The following is an 11464-nucleotide window of genomic DNA, read 5'->3' on the forward strand; positions in this document are numbered from 1 at the left end:
GAGCCTGCTTGGGATCCTCTCTCTCTCACTCGCTCAGTCTCCCTCTCTCTCTCTCTCTCCCTCTGCCCCTCCCATGCACATGCTCTCTCTCATAAACAAATAACTTAAAAAAAAAAAAAATGAATGGACTCTGGGCCCAGCAGAGCCAGGTTCGAACCAGCTCAGCTATTTTCAAGTGATGCAGGTGCTTCCTGGACTTCCTTTTCTCTACCTGTAAAATGGCAGAAATAATCGGGCCTGCCTTCCTGGCCGTGTGTGAGGATTCAGAGATATGCCATGCACTTAGGAGGCCTAGTGTGTGGTGAGTGTGTGTCCGTTGCTTGTGGAGAAAACATGAAATCACGCTATTCAAGAAGGCCCCCCCCTTTTTTTTTAATGTTTATTTTTTTAGAGAGAGAGAGTGTGAGCAGGGGAGGGGCAGAGAGAGAGGGAGACACAGCATCAGATTCAGGCTCCAGCACAGAGCCCGATGCGGGGCTCGAACTCAGGGACCGTGAGATCATGACCTGAGCTGAAGTGGGACACTCAACTGACTGAGCCACCCAGGCGCCCCAAGAAGGCCCTTGTGTAGCCTGGACCATACCTGCCACTTGTAAGGTCAGTCTCCTGTCCTCTGCCCTTCTCCAGCCTTCCAGACAGGACCTTTCTTTTTTTTTTTTTTTTTTTTTTTTTTTTTTTCTTTCTTTCTTTCTTTCTTTCTTTCTTTTTCTCGCTTTTCTTTCTTTTTCTCTTCTTTCTTTCTTTCTCTCTCTCTTTCTTTGTTTCTTTCTTTCTTTGTCTCACTTTCTTTCTTTTTCTTTTTCTTTTTTCCAGACAGGACCTTTCTAATGGTGGAATGGGCCTTGCTGGAAAGTGGTAAGTGCCCCGTCTCTGGGGAAGGGGAGTTTTCAGGGGACCAGCCTGCCTGGAGGGGCTGTTAGGCCAACACCTTCCAGATCCAACTTCAGCTCAGACGCTGCCCCCTCCAGGCGGCTTCGAGTACTGACTCAGTCATACTCCTGTTGAAGTTTTGCCCTTGTTTTCTTTTTTCTCTTTATTAAGGACTGGGTGGAGAGCATCTGGTGTCATTGGGATCACTTTGAAACTACCGCCTCACATTGGGAGCTGGCTTGAGTCAACTGGTCACCATGGAATTTCTTTTTTTAGTGCGTAAACAGCCAAGTTACAGGCAGCTGTTGCCCCGTCCGGGGTGGAAAGCCGCCTGTTGATGTGGAGCTGCCTGGCTCATATTTCTTAGGCAAACAGATGCCATGTCTCTCAACTCACCAAACAGGAAGCCCAGAAACTGTGGTTTGGAGACCACACGTCTAGTTATGTCTAGTTATTCAGGGGGGCTTCACCTGGGGAGCCCTCTCTGAATGTCAGAGCTACAAGATAAAGGACATAAATGGGAGCTGGGGTGCTTCTTCTTCTTAGGGGCCACCGCAGGAGGCGGTGAGCACTAAGTGCCAGGTCAGTGAGGAAACTCTGTTTTGGGGCCAAAGCATAAAAAACCCCCAGCCACAAACCACTGAGCCTTGAGTGAATGCTTGTTCCGTGCAGGTTCTGAGCCCAGGGAGGTCCTCTGAGGGGAGAGGAGGCAGGGAGCTGGAAATTCGAAGCAGGAGGAAGAATTATGCTGGATGGGGTAAGGCCCTTCAAGAGGTGGGAATAGCATGAGCAAAGGCATGGAGGTAGGAACGTATACGTGAGGAAGAGTTTGGTTGGAACAGAGTTTACAACAATAAATAAATCCAACACACCCCACTGAGTGTCTTCTGGGTGCTAAACACTGCTCAAATTACCAGGATGAAGTTGGTAAACCAGACTGCCTCCTCTGTAGACATTCTAGCATAATAACAGATATAAATAACAAATGTCATTTATCCTAATAAGCCATGTAAATAATAAATAGAAATCAGAACACTACAAATAATGATAGCTCCCATTTATTGAGAGCTTACTACATGCCCTGCCCTGTTTCAAGTACTTTATATATATTTACTCATTTAACCCTCAAAATGCCCACCTAAAGGAAGCATGGGTCTTGTCTCTGGTTCACGGACGAGAAAGCTTAGGCATGGAGTGGTGGAGGCAGGATTCAAACCCAGAGCCTGTGCTCTGACCGTGTTTCCTCACTACTCCAGTACCCGCAGTAAGAAGGGGTGAGGTCAGCTTGGCAGGTAATGTGGACAGGTCTGGAGGGTGGCAAAGACCAGGGAGGGGAGTGGGGATCCAGCGCTTTCAGAAGATTGATCTGCGAGTGTGTGTGGAATCAACTGGGGGGCAGCTGGCCAGGCGGACTTGGAGGTTCGGGGCGGGGGGAGTGCGGGGGGGGGCAGTGCAGTCCCCTGGCCTCACTGAAGAGGGGGAGAGGTATCCGTAGATTGGGCTTACCTTGCCTGGAATTAATGAACTTGGCAGATCATAGGACTGACTGACAGTTCAGTGTGGATTACTTGTATTAGTATTCATTGCAATTCATGAGCGGTGAGAGCGCCTTTCCGGTGGGTCGAGCCCTGAGCGTGCAACCAGGAGCTCCAAAGGCCTCCAGGCGAGGCCAGAAGACGTGATGATTTGCACAGTGGCCAGACTCCGCCTCCTCTGCGAATTCCATCAGCCAATTCGCAAGCCCGGTGTTCAGGTGCGCCGCCGCCCCCGCTCCCGCGGCCCCCTCCCGGCTGCAGGGCCCCCTGCATTCCCTTCTGGAAGTCCCAGCTCCGGCCCCTGTGTGGGCCGGGGCCGCACTGCCGGGGGCGGCGGTACCCCTGCCCTTGTCTTGGGCGGCCTGCCCACCACCGCCGTGCCCACTCCAGGCTCCCAGAAGCCCAAGCCAGCTCCCCGTTTCAATCTCGTCCAGTTCTCATCCACGTTTCCTGAGCGGATGCACGATCTCCCTGCGGCTTCAGTAAGAGCAGCCAGTTTAATTTTCTGGCTGCCCCTGCCCAGCTGCTGCCAGGGCCGCCTCTTTCCAGCGCCCCTCCCCACACCTGCAGGCGCCCCTCTGCGCCACGGGGCTTTGCCAAGCCTTCTTCTCGCTGCCTTCTGCCCCAGGGCAAGGCCCCGGCCCCCGGAAACCCCAGAAGGGCTTGACCCTCAGGCGCTGCCTAGCCTAGCGACCGGGGTCCCCGCCTCTCGGTGTCCCCCTGAGCCCTATCCTCTCCCTCCCACCCTAGCTCTGCTCCCACCGCAAAACAGCGCCTCCCACCGACTCACACATATACCCCCTCTGGTGGGGGAGGGGGAGGGACCGGGGCTCAGGTGCCGAGAGCGAACTTTAGGATTGCCCTTTAAGAATGTCCTCAGCCTGGCAGCGCCCTGGAGGGCTGGGAATTCCCGCCTGGGAATTTTTCCAATATTCTGCCAGCTGTGTCTGCTCTTTCAGTGGTTTTATTATTTTTCTTTCTGTTCCAACTCCTCCTTTCGCTTTCAGTACGGCAGTGAGGCCAAATGGCGGTGGAGGGTGGGGGCCCCGGCACTTGGTGAGGCGGAGCTGTGGCCACGACCAGCTGTGCCAAGGGAGGGGAAGAAGGAGGGCACCGGAGGGGAACAGGGAAGTGAGACCAGCCCCAGGGCGGCCTCTTGTTCTGGTGATTTTCTCGTCATTCGTCATTCGGCTCTGGGCTCTGGGCACGCGAGGCCTTGTCTTCCTCTGGCCCTATCAAAAATGCACATCTGCTCATTGGGACGGTGACACATTAACCCAGTAACACCAATCCACTTGTCGGATGTGCTAGCTGCTGCCTAACAGAGGAGAGGCGGAGGAGAGGGGCCGCAGAACGCATAAGCTGTGAAGGAGAGTGGGGGAGGGTGGGGGCGCGGGGCACAAGCTTGGGGAGATGCCACGGCACCTTTGAGCAGCAAGGAGGTGCCGGATAGCCAGGGATTCCGGCAAAACGGGAGAACCCTGACCTTGGAGGACTTTTTTCACTGCATCATTAGGCTTCAGGAGGGTGGGGTAGGGCCAGTAGGGTCCCTTGGTGAGATCATTTCCCTGGTGTGGTGTGATTTCCCTGGCACCTGCCTGTGCCATTGGGTCTCCATGGGTCAGTTGGACAACTTCCTGATGGGACAGCCACTGGCCTCCAGCATTTAGGTGAGGATTAAACCCAGCTGCGTGTAACAGGAAAGCAAAATAAGTGGCTTAAGTCAGAAAAAGCTTTATTTTCCGCTCACGTAAATGAATTGTGGAGGCAGAGAGACCTGAGCATTTCAAAGTATTTTTTTAAAATGTTTATTTAGTTTAGAGAGACAAGGCACAAGCAGGGGATGGGCAGAGAGACGAGGGAGGCACAGAATCTGAAGCAGGGTCCAGACTCTGAGCTGTCACCGTAGAGCCCCACATGGGGCTCGAACTCACAAACTGAAATCATGACCTGAGACGAAGTTGGACGCTTAACCGATGGAGCGACCCAGGTGCCCCGTTTAAAGTAGTTTTTTAAATGTTTATTTATTTTTGAGAGAGAGAGAGAGAGAGCGCGCACGCTGTTGCGCCGGTGCGAGTGGGGGAGGGGCAGAGAAAGAGGGAGACAATCCGGAGCAGGCTCTACGCTGTCAGTACAGAGCCCAATGCAAGGCTCGAACCCTCGAACTGTGAGATCATGACCTGAGCTGAAACCAAGAGTTGGATGATTAACCAACTGAGCCACCCAGACGCCCCCTGAGCATTTTAAGACTTAAAGGAATAAATACCTAGGTACCCCTCCTCTTCCCAACTCTAAGTCCAAGCATTTTCCCAAGCAGGCAGCTCATTTTGTGTGGAGCTTGATAAATGCGTAAATGCACCCTGTGTGGGCTTCCTTCCCTCCTTGTGTCATGCCTACATGGCCCCATGAGCCTCCTGGGCTCCCCTTCCAAATCCCTGTTTTGGGATCTGCATCGGTGGGGACTCCAACCAAGATACTAACATCTCTGAGCACCTTACTACCTGTGAGGCATTGTCTCATTTCTTCCTCAACCCTGGGTGATGGATTCCAATTATTAAGCCCTATTTTAGGGATGAAGCCATAACTTGTCCAGAGTCATCCACCATTGGAGCCAAGACTCAAACCAGGCTGACCATTTTGTGATATTTCTTTGGGAGGGTTCCTCAGCCAGAATCCCAGATCAGAGAATGCACATCTTCAGGCTTTTGACCTTTCTGCCAAACTGCCCCTGAGTAAAGTCAGGTCCAAGTGCTCCTCCCAACCACCAGTGTGGGGACCACTCACTTCTGTCCTCAACTTCCAAGGGCTACCGGCTTTTTCCAGCCCAGACCCTGGGAGGCCATTCCTCCCAAATTTGTCTTTTAAAACAGTGTTTATTTATTTATTTTTGAGAGAGAGAGAGAGGCAGAGAGAGAGGGAGGCAGAGAATCCCAAGCAGGCTCCGCGCTGTCGGTGCAGAGCCCAAATTGGGACTCGAACTCACTAACGGTGAGATCATGAGCTGAGCCGAAATCAAGAGTCGGCTGTTTAACCAACTGAGACACCCAGGCAGCCGTCTTTTTTTTTTTTTTTCTTTAAGTTCAGAAAGCATTAATGTGAACAAGCCTTTTAAAAAGACTTATGCCAACAGACATGCAGTATGTGTCTGAGATGAACTGAAAAAGGATGAAACCAAGTAAACGGGTTCCTGAACAGAGAATAGGTTTTCTGCCTGCCCCTCGGCTTTCCTGGGAGGGCAGCCTGGAGCTGGTGGGCGGAGGTCAGAAGTGGGTGGGCCGGCAGACAGGATGGAGGGGGAAGGATCAAGGAGGAAAGACACCTGGGTGGCCACCGAGTGGTGAGTGGCGTGTGGCGAGGGTCTAGGGAAGGAATATTTCATTGCACAGCTTTGGGCTCTTCCAGCACATTCCTTTTCTTAACAGAAATTCTGGTGAGGGGGTGGGGGGTGGCTGTGCCCCAGCCCCCTATCTCTTCCCCTTAGATGTTTGAAGAGCTAACCAGCCACTCCCCAACTCAGGCGTGTCAAACGCCTGAGGGTGACAGGCAAGCTGGAGGAAAGCACTAGAATTCCTCTTTCACCAAGCGTGTGAATGTGTTTCAGATCTCTTCACTGAGCTCCAGTTTGAGGCTGTGCTTGCCTGACCCATTTCTAATAAAACTCTCTTACCGCTTTATAGTATCCCAAACGCGTTCACGTCAGGGAACTCCTTTGATCCTTCCACTACCTTAAAAGTGGGCTGTGCCAAGATATCATTAGCCCCATTTTACAGATGGGGAAGCTGAGGCTCTGATTAAAATGACGGTTCAAACTAACATGCTATCACTCAAGATTTCTGTAGCCTCACCTGCCAAACATCATAACCATAGCGATAACAATGTTCATTCAACATTATTACATGCAAGGCTCTTCGTCTTGTGTTATGAAAGTTGTGTCTTTCAGGCCTCTCAAAACCTTCTCAGGTGGATAGTTAACTACATCCGGCAGAGGTGGGATTTGAACCTGAGCTAACTCCAGCGCCGGGGCTTCCCAAAATGTGGTCCCCAGACCAGGATCTTGTAAGAAATGCACATTCTCAGGTTCTGCCCCAGACCTCCTAAAACCTGGGGGCAGGGGGAGGCCCAGCAGGCTACGGTTTGACATGCCCCCCCCCCCCCCCCAGGTAATTCTGATGCACTCTCACATTTGAGAACTGCCATGCTAATACATTCTTTTAACTCTGGATTTCAATTCTGACTGCACAGTAGAATCACTTGGGAGCTTTGATAAATACCAATGCTGGGCCAGACCAGAAGAATCTCTGGGGTGGGGCCCAGGCATCAGTATTCTTAGAGGCTCCCTTTGTGCACTTCTCTGCCTTTGACATGCACCAGGAAGGTAAGCCCTGTAGGGATCCACATTTTACCAGAAGGTTCTAGAATAGAAGAACAGGGCAGCCTGTACCAGAGAATCCTGGAGCGAATGACGGAAGACTCGGAGTCCAGGAAGGAGAGACTCTGGGGGCCCAGCCCCTCCTTGAGATGACTCCATGCCCGCCCAGGAAGCCTGCAGCCCTGCTGGGGCCCAGAGCTCTGCAACTGTTTGTCTTGGCATTTGCCCAAGCAGGCGGTTCTGTGTGGAGTTGCAGCTCTTTTGTTTGTGTGGTTTAACTGTTGGCCCAGTTTTTCCAGAGCTGATTAGATATCCCTGAGAGCAGTATATCCATCCCTCCGTGGTCCACAGGATTCCCGCAAAGGGGCCGAAGCCGCTGTTACCCCTTAGGGCTGAAGCAAGGCGCAAGGGGAGTGGGGCAGTCTCCAGCTTCTGACTGTATCACTCTGAGCTTCAAGTTCAAGGATACATGAGTTCATCAGTCAGGGTCCATTCAGGACACAGAAACCACACCAGTCATTTTCACAGAGAGAACCTAATATGAAGAATTGTTAATTAGGTACTGAAGAATTGAAAAGGCAAAGAGAGAATGCCAGAGAATCCCAGGGTCCCAAGTGCAAGGGGCAGTAGGGTTTCCCTAGGGTCAGAGGAACACAGAGAAAAGTTTGCAATGGTTCAAATCTAGAAGGGGTGCCTGAATGGCGCAGTCAGTTAAGCGTCCGACTTCGGCTCAGGTCATGATCTCACTGTCTGTGGGTTCGGGCCCCGCATCAGGCTCCGTGCTGACAGCTCAGAGCCTGGAGCCTGCTTCGCATTCTGTGTCTCCCTCTCTCTCTGCCCCTTTCCCGCTTGTGCTCTGTCTCTCTCTCTCTCTAAAAATAAAAAATAAACATTAAAAAAATATATCAAGGGGCGCCTGGGTGGCGCAGTCGATTAAGCGTCCGACTTCAGCCAGGTCACGATCTCACGGTCCGTGAGTTCGAGCCCCGCATCAGGCTCTGGGCTGATGGCTCAGAGCCTGGAGCCTGTTTCCGATTCTCTGTCTCCCTCTCTCTCTCTGCCCCTCCCCCGTTCATGCTCTGTCTCTCTCTGTCCCAAAAATAAATAAAAAACGTTGAAAAAAAAATTAAAAAAAATATATATCAAATCTAGAAAGTCAGAGAAAGGTTGCAGAGCCGAAACCCAGACGTCTGGGGAGCAGATGCCAGCTGGTGGTGCTGGTGTCCCTTGAAACCATGAGGCAGGTCCTACAAGTATCAGGGGAAAAGCAAACTGGAATCAATTGCCCCTCTTGGAATGAACTGGTGCTGTCAGGCGGGAAAAGCCTTGCCCCTGTCAGGGGATGTGGGGCAGCTGGACTTCTGTGTTATCTATCTTCTCTCTACCTCACCTCAGGCTCCCTGTCTCCTCTCTCAGTTTACTTCTCTCCAGGACCAATCCCAAACGTTGCTGGTTCAATCAAGAAACCTTTAGGGGCGCCTGGGTGGCGCAGTCGGTTAAGCGTCCGACTTCAGCCAGGTCACGATCTCGCGGTCCGTGAGTTCGAGCCCCGCGTCAGGCTCTGGGCTGATGGCTCGGAGCCTGGAGCCTGTTTCCGATTCTGTGTCTCCCTCTCTCTCTGCCCCTCCCCCGTTCATGCTCTGTCTCTCTCTGTCCCCAAAATAAATAAAAAACGTTGGAAAAAAAAAAAAAAAAAAAAAAAAAAAAAAAAAAAAAGAAACCTTTATTGAGGGTGCCTGGGTGGATCAGTTGGTTAAGTGCCCAACTTCGACTCAGGTCATGATCTCGAGCCCTGCATCAGGCTCTCTGTGCTCTCTGCTGTCAACGCGGAGCCTGCTCCAGATCCTCTGTCCCCCTCCCCGTACCTCCCCGGCGCTCTCTCTCTCTCTCTCTCTCTCTCAAAAATAAATAAACATTGAAAAAAAAAAAAATAAACCTTTATTGAACACCTATTATGCCCCCCGGTTCTGGGGACTGGAGACTTAAGCCTCAAAAATAGTAACAGCACCCACGTTCATTGGAGCACTTACCTGCCTGACCTTGCTGCAAGCATCTCACGTACATTAACTCATTTACTAGTTACCCTCATTTTACAGGTGGGGAAACTGAGGCACAGAGCCATTTAGTAACTCGCTTAGGGTTATTATTTAGCTAGTGAGTGGCAGAGGCCATGTGAACCCAATTAGTGTGACTTCGCTCCCCACATTCCTCACCCAGTCACCTCATTGTCCAGAGACCAGACACGTGAACAGCTGATGGAGGCACAGGTAGTGAACGCCACATAGGGAGGGCCTCGCAGAGGTGGCAACTCATGTCATCCATTCATCCAATAAATCTTTAGACTGGGGTGTGATGATGAGCAAAAACAGACATTTCACCTGCTTTTGGGAAAAGCCTCTAGTAGACACACAGACATTAACCAAATTTCCACACCGAAAAAAGTCAGCTCCAATAAACAGGTTCCCTTTGCTATGAAAACGGTAACCGCAGACATTTGTTATTTGTTATAAATGTGAAAATGAGAAGGCTGCTTCCTGGAGGATGTGATGGCTGGGCTGGGGCATAAAAGATAAGCGGAAGTTAATCAGATGTAGAACAGAAAGAAGAAAGAATGTTCCAGGCAGAGGGAACAGCATTTGCAAAGGCACTGAGATGTGGGGGGGGGGGGGGGGGGGTATGAGTGTAAGAACTGTAAGTCCTGCCCCTGAACTCTGGCCGGCTGGCCTTGGCAGCCCTCCCAGGCACGTAGCCCACCAGTCCAGTTTGGAGCCCCAGGGCCAACCCTTCCTGGATCATGCTGGAGGCTGGCCATCACCTAGTAGTGTGGGTACCAACCTCCCTGAGCTTCAAGTAACAGGCTGGCCTCAGGGGCCTCTGGAGGGAGGCCTGAAAAAGCTCCTAGAAGCTGGTCAAGGGACTAACAGGGACAGTCTTGTTGGATAGGGAGTGGGGCAAGTCCTCAGTGAGTTTTTGAAGAGTGAGTGAATGGGGGCACCATATAAATGACCTTTGTAAAAAGAAGCCTCAGGCAGCTGGGGCTCAAATAGGCAATGATCGCCCCCTCCCGGAACCACCAGAGCCTCCACTGGGAGTCAGAGCACTCAACTCATACCAATTACCTCCCACGCCTTGAGCGGGTGGGGAGGCAATGATTAAGCCCATTTTACAGGACAGGGAAAGGGAAAGGCAAGGCTACAGAGGAAAGTTGGAGCTTGGGGCCACTTCTCAGCCTGACCCTTTTGAGAGGCAGCTGGGCCTTTGGCACATGAGACTCTGAAAGCCTTGCAGAGGTTTTATGCAGGGTCCAGAGGCTCTGGGATGAGCGGGCAAGACCTTAGCCTCCTAATGGGTCAGAAAGGGGGACAGACAGACTAGAGGAGAGGGAGCCCCCACTTCCTGTCTCCGGCGCCCTCTCCTCTCTCTGCCCTGTTTACAGAAAACAAAGTGCCTTTGGCTGACTCTGAACTGGTTGCCCTGAAGCAATTAGAGCAACCACTGTCACGCTTCTCCACCCCCTCCCACCATCCACAGAGCTGTCAGCCCAGCTGGGGGCCCCATGCTGGCGTCAGTTGGGATCTGCATGCCTGGGGCCCTGATCCTCTTCCCCCACCCCAGACAGCACTGAAAAGTGCCCAAAGCCGTCCAAGTTTCCACGGGCCCAACCTAATCGAGACTCATTGAGGGCTGTGTCTTCCTCATCGCCGGGAGTATCTCATGAGAAGGCCCATCACTGAATGGGCCCCTCTGGCTCCCCATGGGAATACGGGCCCCTCCCTTCCTGACTCCCCTTGCTGCCTGAGGTAGGTCTTTCAGCAGAACCACCCGACCAGAGGCACTGAACAAAGACGATTTGAATTCTCTGAGCCTCCCTCCAGCGCCAGGGTGAGGGCCTGGGCACAAATCCCTGTTGTGCCCCGTTGGGTTGGGGGGCCCTGCAGGATGCCGCCACCCACCTGCCAGGACAGGGGAGTCACCTGATGGGATGGCACAGGCCAGGACCCAGGGTCTTGGACGGACACTCGGTGGCTGACAGAGGGGCGGCCCCCATTGATTTGTGGTGGCCCAGAGACTCTCTGTGTCTTCTGAACACCTGACACTATCTTTCCTACCAGCCTGCCATACCGCAGGAGGGGTTTCTTTCCCCCTCCTCCACTTGGCGCCCACCTGCCTCACTCTAAGCGGGGTGTGCTGGAGCCAGTTCACACAGACTTGAAAAGTCAATTGTTAAAGATTCAGGAATTTTGTGAGCTGATTGTTAAACACAGCCATCGCTGAAAATTAAATTCTATAGGCGTGCCCGGGTGGCTCAGTTGGTTGAGCAGCTGACTTCGGCTCAGGTCAGGATCTCATGGTTCGTGGGGTCGAGCCCCATGTGGGGCTCTGTGCTGACAGCACAGAGCTTGCTTTGGATTCTCTGTCTCCTTCTCTCTGCCCCTCACCTGCTCATTCTCTCTCTATTTCTCTGTCAAAACTAAATAAACATTGGGGTGCCTGAGTGGTTTAGTCAGTTAAGCGTCTGACTCTTGATTCCAGCTCAGGTCATGATCTCGCCTGCAGTCATGGGATCAAGCCCCATGTCGGGTTCCATAGTGATTGTGGACCCTGCTTGGGATTCTGTCTCTCTCCTTCTATGCCCCTACTCTCTCTCTCAAAATAAATAAGTAAACATTAAAAAATCTTTAAAAAATAA

The 11464-nt window shown here is 52.1% G+C and overlaps 1 long non-coding RNA gene across 1 annotated transcript; it reads left to right on the forward strand.

The window, feature by feature from the left end:
- Positions 1-460: 460 nt before the first annotated feature.
- LOC131514122 (uncharacterized) lies at positions 461-2156 on the forward strand. Its single transcript, XR_009262946.1, has 3 exons — positions 461-597; positions 814-855; positions 1042-2156. It is a non-coding gene; the product is annotated as an uncharacterized LOC131514122 (long non-coding RNA).
- The last annotated feature ends 9308 nt before the right edge of the window (positions 2157-11464 follow it).

The sequence above is a fragment of the Neofelis nebulosa genome, chromosome 6 (genome assembly GCF_028018385.1).
Source record: "Neofelis nebulosa isolate mNeoNeb1 chromosome 6, mNeoNeb1.pri, whole genome shotgun sequence".
Taxonomy (NCBI): domain Eukaryota; kingdom Metazoa; phylum Chordata; class Mammalia; order Carnivora; family Felidae; genus Neofelis; species Neofelis nebulosa.